A 9,108-nucleotide genomic window follows, 5' to 3' on the forward strand; every position below is an offset into this window, starting at 1 on the left:
ATAAGAATAACAGGAGGCCATAGCAATTTTTGATGGATGCAATGAAAAAGTGATAATCCTACCTGATAGGTATGAAAAAGTGATGCTGCAACTTTCTGCATAGAACCCTTCTGATGAACTTCAAATGCTTGCTAATATAGCCAATGTAATTACTTTCTGTTCATACTGTCTTCTCAAATAACTCAGGACTTGCTTAGGGACAAGCAAGTATTAAGTTTGGTGTTGTGATGCCAAGGCATCATAGGCTAGTTTCACTAGCATTTTTCTGTTAGTTTTAGTTGTTTTATGCATTTTCTTGAGCTTAAAGTAACCAAAAATGGTTAAATGAAGAACAAAGTAATGAACCATCCAAACAATATGATTTCGATGCAAATTCCATGAGTTTTAGTTATATTACTTAAATGCTATGAATGAAAGATTTCTCATGAAATTTTGCAAGACTTTGATGCAATTGTTTGGATGATTTCAGGGAAGAAGAGGCTAAGCAAGGAAGCAACAAAATCAATAAAGGAAGCTTGAATATCACATGTGGAGTTTAAGTTCCAGTTTAAGCCTAAACTGGAGCTTAAACGCCAAAATCATGAAGGATAAGAAATGCTGGGATTGAAGTTTAACCTCCAGTTTGACCTCAAACTGGAGGTTAAACGCCAGAATGAAAAGCCTCACTTAAGGAGCATTCCACGTTTAACCTCCAGTTTGACCTCAAACTGGAGGTTAAACGCCAGAATGAGTATGCCACCCAGGGAGGAGTTCCACGTTTAACCTCCAGTTTGACCTCAAACTGGAGGTTAAACGCCAGAACCAGGAAGAGTACCAGGGGCCATTCCACGTTTAAGCTCCAGTTTGACTCAAACTGGAGCTTAAACGTGTTCGATAGTTTTTTCACTCCAGGGTTGCTCTCTCCATCTCCACGTTTAACCTCCAGTTTGACCCCAAACTGGAGGTTAAACGTGTTCGACACCTCCAGGGCTGCCCTTCCTATCTCCACGTTTAAGCTTCAGTTTAACCTTAAACTGAAGCTTAAACGTGTTCGACTACATGACTCTCCAGGGCTACCTTCTTCCATTTCCACGTTTAAGCTTCAGTTTAACCTTAACTGAAGCTTAAACGTGCTTCTACAAATGGCATCACTGGAAGTGTCTGGCGTTTAAGTTGCAGTTTAAGCTTAAACTACAACTTAAACGCCACTCTTGAAAAAAGGTTTCTGGGCCAAAAATATTGTGATTTAAGTTAGTCTTTGAGCACAATTATTAACTTAAACTTACTTTGGTATGAAACCCAATTGAATATCATGGTTTATGGGATTGGGCCTGAGGGATTGATGAGTTTGAAATCTCATTTATTGAGTCATGTGCCATTATTTGATTATCACTAAGTTGGCTCAATAAATGTTACAGGATTTGGATCAACAACCTCATCAAGATTATGGATCATAAACCCAAGACAAAAGGAAAGCAAGGAGAGGCCTCAAAGCCCAAGAAGCACAACTGAAGCTCAATATAGAAAGTGTATAAATAGGATAGAAGTTAAGTTAGAAGGGACTTTGACATTCATTTTTAGCTAGTTTCTTTTTCTTTGTAATTGAATTCAGAGCTATGATTCACTAAACCCCCTTTCATTGGGTTAGGGAGCTCTATTGTAATTCAATGAATCAATAATAGTTTATCTTCTTCTTCAATCTTTTCTCTTGAATTTTGTTAGAAAGCTTCTCGATTTAATTCCATTGAGTAGTTGTCTTGGGAAAGAGACTACTCATACTTGGAATCCTTCGGAGCCTTGGGAAAGGAATGGAGGATTCATGCTAGAGAAGCTTTCTCACAGTGGATTGGATTGGGGTTTGGATGGATATTGTGACATGTAATCCTACCAAATTGTGGTTCATGAAATTGTGTGGTATAATCAGTGATCAAGCATCATCTCTTCTTATGAACATTTAAACCAAGGGATTGGGAATTTGTTTGTTTTTAGAGAGCATTGGTGAGCCAAGGAATTGGGATCCAATCATATAAGATTGCCAAGCAAAATTCAATGAATGCATTGGTTGAGGAAGAGATTTACATGTTTTGATTCGGAGATTTCAATATCTCCTAAACCCAATGAATTCCCCATTTCTGATTTCCACTTTCTCTTTACATTCTGCAATTCAATTCTTGCAATCATCCCCATTCCCTTTTAATTTCAGCAATTTACATTTTGCTCTTTAATTCATGCAATTTAAGATTCAGCCATTTAATTTTCTTGTCATTTACTTTTCCCGCCAATTTTACATTCCGCAATTCTCATCTCAAATCTTGATTCCGCTCAACTAGAACACACTTCTAATCCGAATTGCTCACTCAACCAATCCTTGTGGGATTCGACCTCACTCTATTGTGAGTTTTTACTTGACGACGATAACCGGTGCACTTGCCGGAAGGAATTTTGCCGATCGTGCAATTTCCTAAATCGTAGCATAACACGTTTATGCGCATCAGGTTCTGTAGCTCCAGAAAATCCACTTCGAGTGCAGGGAGGTCAGAATCCAACAGCATCTGCAGTCCTTCTTTAGCCTCTGAATTAGATTTTTGCTCAAGTCCCTCAATTTTAGCCAGAAATTACCTAAAATCACAAAAAAACACACAAACTCATAGTAAAGTCCAGAAATGTGATTTTTTTTTAAAAACTAATAAAAATATATTAAAAACTAACTAAATCATACTAAAAACTATGTAAAAATAATGCCAAAAAGCATATAAATTTTCTGCTCATCACAACACCAAACTTAAATTGTTGCTTGTCCCCAAGCAACTGAAAATCAAGTAGGATAAAAAGAAGAGAATATACTATAAACTCAAAAATATCAATGAAAATTAGATTCAATTAGATGAGCGGGACTAGTAGCTATTTGCCTCTGAACAGTTTTGGCATCTCACTTTATCCCTTGAAGTTCAGAATGATTGGCATCTAAAGGAACTCAGAATTCAGATAGTGTTATTGATTCTCCTAGTTTAGTATGTTGATTCTTGAACACAGCTACTTTATGAGTCTTGGCCGTGGCCCTAAGCACTTTATTTTCCAGTATTACCACCGGATACATAAATGCCACAGACACAAAACTGGGTGAACCTTTTCAGATTGTGACTCAGCTTTGCTGGAGTCCCCAATTAGAGGTGTCAAGGGTTCTTAAGCACACTCTTCTTTTTGCTTTGGACCTCGACTTTAACCGCTCAATCTCAAGTTTTCACTTGACACCTTCACGCCACAAGCACATGGTTAGGGACAGCTTGGTTTAGCTGCTTAGGCCAGGATGTTATTCCTTTAGGCCCTCCTATTCACTGATGCTCAAAGTCTTGGATCCTTTTTACCCTTGCCTTTTGGTTTTAAGGGCTATTGGCTTTTTGCTCTTGCCTTTTGGTTTAAAGAGCTTTTGGCTTTTTCTACTTGCTTTTTCTTTTTCTGTCTCTTTTTTTCTTTTTTCTTTTTTTTTTGCCATATTTCTTTTCTTTTTTTTTGCAAGCTTTTGTATTCACTGCTTTTTCTTGCTTCAATAATCAATTTTATAATTTTTCAGATTATCAATAACATTTCTCTTTTTCATCATTCTTTCAAGAGCCAACATATTTAACATTCATAAACAACAATATCAAAAGACATATGCACTGTTCAAGCATTCATTCAGAAAATAAAAAGTATTGTCACCACATCAAAATAATTAAACTAATTTCAAGGATGTCTTCGAAATTCATGTACTTCTTGTTCTTTTGTAATTAAAGCATTTTTCATTTAAGAAAGGTGATGGATTCATATGACATTCATAGCTTTAAGACATAGACACTTAAATACTAATGATCATGTAATAAGACACAAACATAAACATAAAGCATAGTAAACAAAAAAATAGAAAAATAAGAACAAGGAGATTAAGGAACGGGTCCACCTTAGTGAGGGTGGCGTCTTCTTCCTCTTGAAGAACCAATGGTGTTCTTGAGCTCCTCTATGTCTCTTCCTTGTCTTTGTTGCTCCTCCCTCATCCTTAGTTGTCCCATGTTGGAACTTAATTCTCCTAGGAAGGTGTTGATTTTCTCCCAATTGTTCTGTGGAGGAAAGTACATCCCTTGAGGTATCTCAGGATTTCATGGTAAGGAATTTCCTCATTCTCTTGTTGAGGTCCATGATCTCTTGTTTGCTCCATCCTCTTTTTAGTGATGGGCTTGTCCTCTTCAATGAGGATGTCTCCTTCTATGATAATTCTAGCTGAATTGCATAGGGTACAGATGACTTGGCCACAACTTCATAGAAGTGGTCTTGATGGACCTTTGAGATGAATCTTTCCATCTCCCATGACTCAGAGGTGGAAGCTTTTGCCTTTCTTTTCCTTTTTCTAGAGGTTTCTCTGGCCTTAGGTGCCATAAATGGTTATGGAAAAATAAAAAGCAAGGCTTTTACCACACCAAACTTAGAATGTTTGCTCGTCCTCGAGCAAAAGAAGAAAGAAAGTAGTAGAAGAAGAAGAAAATGGAGGAGATTGAGGGAGAAGGTGTATTCGGCCAAGGGGGAGAAGTGGTGGTTGTAATGTGTGAAAATGGAGTAGTGTTGAGGGGTTTATATAGGAGTGGGGGGAGGTTTAGGGTTCGGCCATTAGGGTTGGGTTTGGGAGGGAAAAGAATTTGAATTTTGGAGGTAGGTGGGGTTTATGGGGAAGAGTGGAGGGATGTGAGTGGTTAAGAGATGATGGGGAAGAGTGATTGAGGTGATTGGTGAAGGGTATTTGGGGAAGAGGGTTATGAAAAGGTGTGAAGAGGAGAGAAGAAGAGGTGGGGTAGGTGGGGATCTTGTGGGATCCACAGATCCAGTGGGGTCAAGGACTTAACATCCCTGCTCTAATTAGGCGTGTAAAACACCCTTAGCATGCATGTCTGGCATTAAACGGCAGCTTGCTGCTTGTTTTTGGCGTTAAACGCCCAAATGTAGCCTGTTTCTGGCGTTTAACGCCAGGTTGATGCCTGTTTCTGGTGTTAAACGCCAGAATGCTCTTCCTCCAGGGTGTGATATTTTTAATGCTGTTTTTCATTTTGTTTTTGATTTTTCAGTAGTTTTTGTGACTTCACATGATCACCAACCTAATAAAACACGAAATAACAATAAAAATAAAATAGATATAATTAAATAACATTGGGTTGCCTCCCAACAAGCGCTTCTTTACTGTCAATAGCTTGACAGTGAGCTCTCATGGAGCCTCACAGATAATCAGAGCAAGGTTGGGACCTCCCAACACCAAACTTAGAGTTTGACTGTGGGGGTTCAACACCAAACTTAGAGTTTGGTTGTAGCCTCCCAACACCAAACTTAGAGTTTGACTGTGGGGGCTTTGGTTGACTCTGCAGTGAAAGAAGCTTTTCATGCTTCCTCTCCATGGTTACAGAAGGAGAACCTTGAGTCTTAAACACAATGTAGTCCTCATTCAGTTAAAGGACCAACTCTCCTCTGTCCACATCAATCACAGCTTTTGCTGTGGCTAGGAAGGGTCTTCCAAGGATGATGGATTCATCCTCATCCTTCCCAGTGTCTAGGATTATTAAATCAGCCGGGATGTAAAGGCCTTCAACCATTACTAACACCTCCTCTACTTGTCCATAAGCCTGTTTTCTTGAGTTGTCTGCCATCTCTAATGAGATTCTGACAGCTTGCACCTCAAAGATTCCTAGTTTTTCCATTACAGAGAGTGGCATTAAGTTTATGCCTGATCCCAGGTCACACATAGCCTTCTCAAAGGTCATGGTGCCTATGTTACAGGGAATTAGGAATTTACCAGGATCCTGTTTCTTTTGAGGTAATTTCTGCCTATCCAATGCATTTAGTTCATAGGTGAGCAAGGGAGGTTCATCTTCCCAAGTCTCATTACCAAATAATTTGGTATTCAGCTTCATGATTGCACCAAGGTACTTAGCAACTTGCTCTTCAGTAATGTCTTCATCCTCTTCAGAGGAAGATTACTCATCAGAGCTCATGAAGGGCAGAAGCAAGTTGAATGGAATCTCTATGGTCTCTGTATAAGCCTCAGATTCCTTCAGGTCCTCATTGAGGAACCCCTTAGTGTTCAAAGGACGTCCCATGAGGTCTTCCTCATTGGGATTCACGTCCTCCTCCTCCTCTCTGGGTTCGGCCACACCAAGTAAGGTTATGGCCTTGCACTCTCTTTTTGGATTCTCTTCTGTATTGCTTGGGAGAGTACTAGGAGGAGTTTCAGTGATTCTTTTACTCAGCTGGCCCACTTGTGCCTCCAAATTTCTGATGGAGGACCTTATTTCATTCATGAAACTTAGAGTGGCCTTAGATAGATCAGAGACTATATTTGCTAAGCTAGATGGATTCTACTCAGAATTCTCTGTCTGTTGCTGAGTGGATGATAGAAAAGGCTTGCTATTGCTAAACCTGTTTCTTCCACCATTATTAAAGCCTTGTTGAGGCTTTTGTTGATCCTTCCATGAGAAATTTGGATGATTTCTCCATGAGGGATTATAGGTGTTTCCATAGGGTTCACCCATGTAATTCACCTCTGCTATTGCAAGGTTCTCAGGATCATAAGCTTCTTCCTCAGAAGATGCCTCTTTAGTACTATTGGATGCAGCTTGCAATCCATTCAGACTCTGAGAAATCATATTGACTTGCTGAGTCAATATTTTGTTCTGAGCCAATATGGCATTCAGAGCATCAATTTCAAGAACTCCCTTCCTCTGAGGCGTCCCATTACTCACAGGATTCCTTTCAGAAGTGTACATGAACTGGTTATTTGCAACCATGTCAATGATTTCTTGAGCTTTTGCAGGTGTTTTCTTTAGGTGAATGGATCCACCTGCAAAATGGTCCAATGACATCTTTGATAATTCAGACAGACCATCATAGAATATATCCAGGATGGTCCATTCTGAAAGCATGTCAGAAGGACACTTTTTGGTCAGTTGCTTGTATCTCTCCCAAGCTTCATAGAGGGATTCACCTTCTTTTTGTCTGAAGGTTTGAACATCCACTCTAAGCTTGCTAAGCTTTTGAGGAGGAAAGAACTTGGCTAAGAAAGCCGTGACCAGATTATCCCAATAGTTCAAGCTATCTTTAGGTTGAGAGTCCAACCATATTCTAGCTCTGTCTCTTACAGCAAACGGGAAAAGCATAAGCCTGTAGACCTCGGGATCAACCCCATTGGTCTTAACAGTATCACAGATCTGTAAGAATTTAGTTAAGAACTGAAAAGGAGCTTCTGATGGAAGTCCATGAAACTTGCAGTTCTGTTGCATCAGAGAAACTAATTGAGGCTTTAGCTCAAAATTGTTTGCTCCAATTGCAGGGATTGAGATGCTTCTTCCATGTAAGTTGAAATTTGGTGCAGTAAAGTCACCAAGCATCTTCCTTGCACCTCCACCATTGTTATTGGTTTCGGCCATCTCAACTTCTTTTTCGAAAATTTTAATAAAGTCCTCTTAAGAGTGTTGTGTTTTAGCTTCTCTTAGCTTCCTCTTCAGAGTCCTTTCAGGGTTCGGATCAGCTTCAACAAGAATGTTCTTATCCTTGCTCATGCTCATGTGAAAAAGAAGAGAACAGAAAAGAAGAGGAATCCTCTATGTCACAGTATAGAGATTCCTTTATATGAGTAGAAGAAGAAAAGAATAGAAGAAGAGAAATTTGAACACCAAGAGGAAGAGAGGGTTCGAATTTTGAGATGAAGAGAAGTGTTAGTAAATAAATAAATAATTAGAAGGAGATGAGAGAGGGAAGAATTCGAAAATTAAAAAAAATAAAATAAAAATATTTTTGTTTTTTAATTTAAAATTAGTTAGAATTCAAAAATTTTAAGAAGAAAAATAAAATTAAATCAAATTAAAATTTAAAACAAATAGTTAATTAAAAAGGAATTTTGAAAATAAGGGGAGGGGTTTTCGAAAATAAGAGAGGGAAAATTAGTTAGGTAGTTTTGAAAAAGATATGATTGAAACATAAAACTTTTAAAATCAAACAAAAAGTCAAGTAGTTAATTGAAAAAGATTTGAAAATCAAATTTGAAAAGATAGGATGTTAGAAAAGATTTTGAAATTGATTTTGAAAAAGATGTGATTGAAATTTATTTTGAAAAAGACTTGAAAAAGAAATTTAAAAAGATTTGATTTTGAAAAATTAAAGTTGATTACTTGACTAACAAGAAACAAAAAGATATGATTTTAAATTTTAAAGATTGAACCTTTCTTACTAGGCAAGTAACAAACTTAAAATTTTTTGAATCAATCACATTAATTGTTAGTAAAGATTTTCAAGTTATGAAACAAAATAGGAAAAGGATTTTTGAAAATCAATTTGAAATTTTCGAAAATTATGAAAGAAAAATGAAAAAGATTTGAAAAAGATAAGGTTTTTAAATTGAAATTTTGACTTGACTCATAAGAAACAATTAAATTTTAAAAAGTTTTGAAAAAGTCAACTCAAATTTTCGAAAATTTATGAGTGAATAAGGAAAAGATATTTTTTTATTTTTGAATTTTAATGATGAGAGAGAAAAACATCAAAAAGACTCAAAACATGAAAATTATGAATCAAAACACACAATGCATGCAAGAACACTTTGAATGTCAAGATGAACACCAAGAACTTATTTTTGAAAATTTTTAAGAAAAGAAAAACATGCAAGACACCAAACTTAAAAATTTTTAATGTTGAGACACTAACAAATTGAAAATGCATATGGAAAACAAGAAAAGACATAAAACTTAAAAATGCAAAGATCAAACAAAGGAGGTCATCAAGAACAACTTGAAGATCATGAAGAACATATGATGAATTATCGAAAATTAAAGGAAATTGTAAAAGCATGCAATTGACACCAAACTTAAGAATTGACACTATACTCAAACAAGAAACACAAAATTATTTTTGGTTTTTATGATTTTATTAAATATTTTTTTTTTGGATTTTTCAAAAATTATTTGGAAAAATAAGGATTTCAAAATTTTTAATAAGAATTCCAGGAATCATGCAAAGTTAGTCTAAAGCTTCGGTCCAGGAATTAGAAATGGCTTACTAGCCAGCAAAGCTTTCAGTGAAAGCTCTGGTCCAAAACACTAGACATGGCCAATGGCCAGCCAA

At 36.8% G+C, this 9,108-nt stretch overlaps 1 non-coding gene across 1 annotated transcript; it reads left to right on the forward strand.

The window, feature by feature from the left end:
- Nucleotides 1-6,908: 6,908 nt before the first annotated feature.
- LOC112745733 (small nucleolar RNA R71) lies at nucleotides 6,909-7,016 on the forward strand. Its single transcript, XR_003173646.1, has one exon. It is a non-coding gene; the product is annotated as a small nucleolar RNA R71 (small nucleolar RNA).
- The last annotated feature ends 2,092 nt before the right edge of the window (nucleotides 7,017-9,108 follow it).

Source organism: Arachis hypogaea, chromosome 14 (genome assembly GCF_003086295.3).
Source record: "Arachis hypogaea cultivar Tifrunner chromosome 14, arahy.Tifrunner.gnm2.J5K5, whole genome shotgun sequence".
Taxonomy (NCBI): Eukaryota; Viridiplantae; Streptophyta; class Magnoliopsida; order Fabales; family Fabaceae; genus Arachis; species Arachis hypogaea.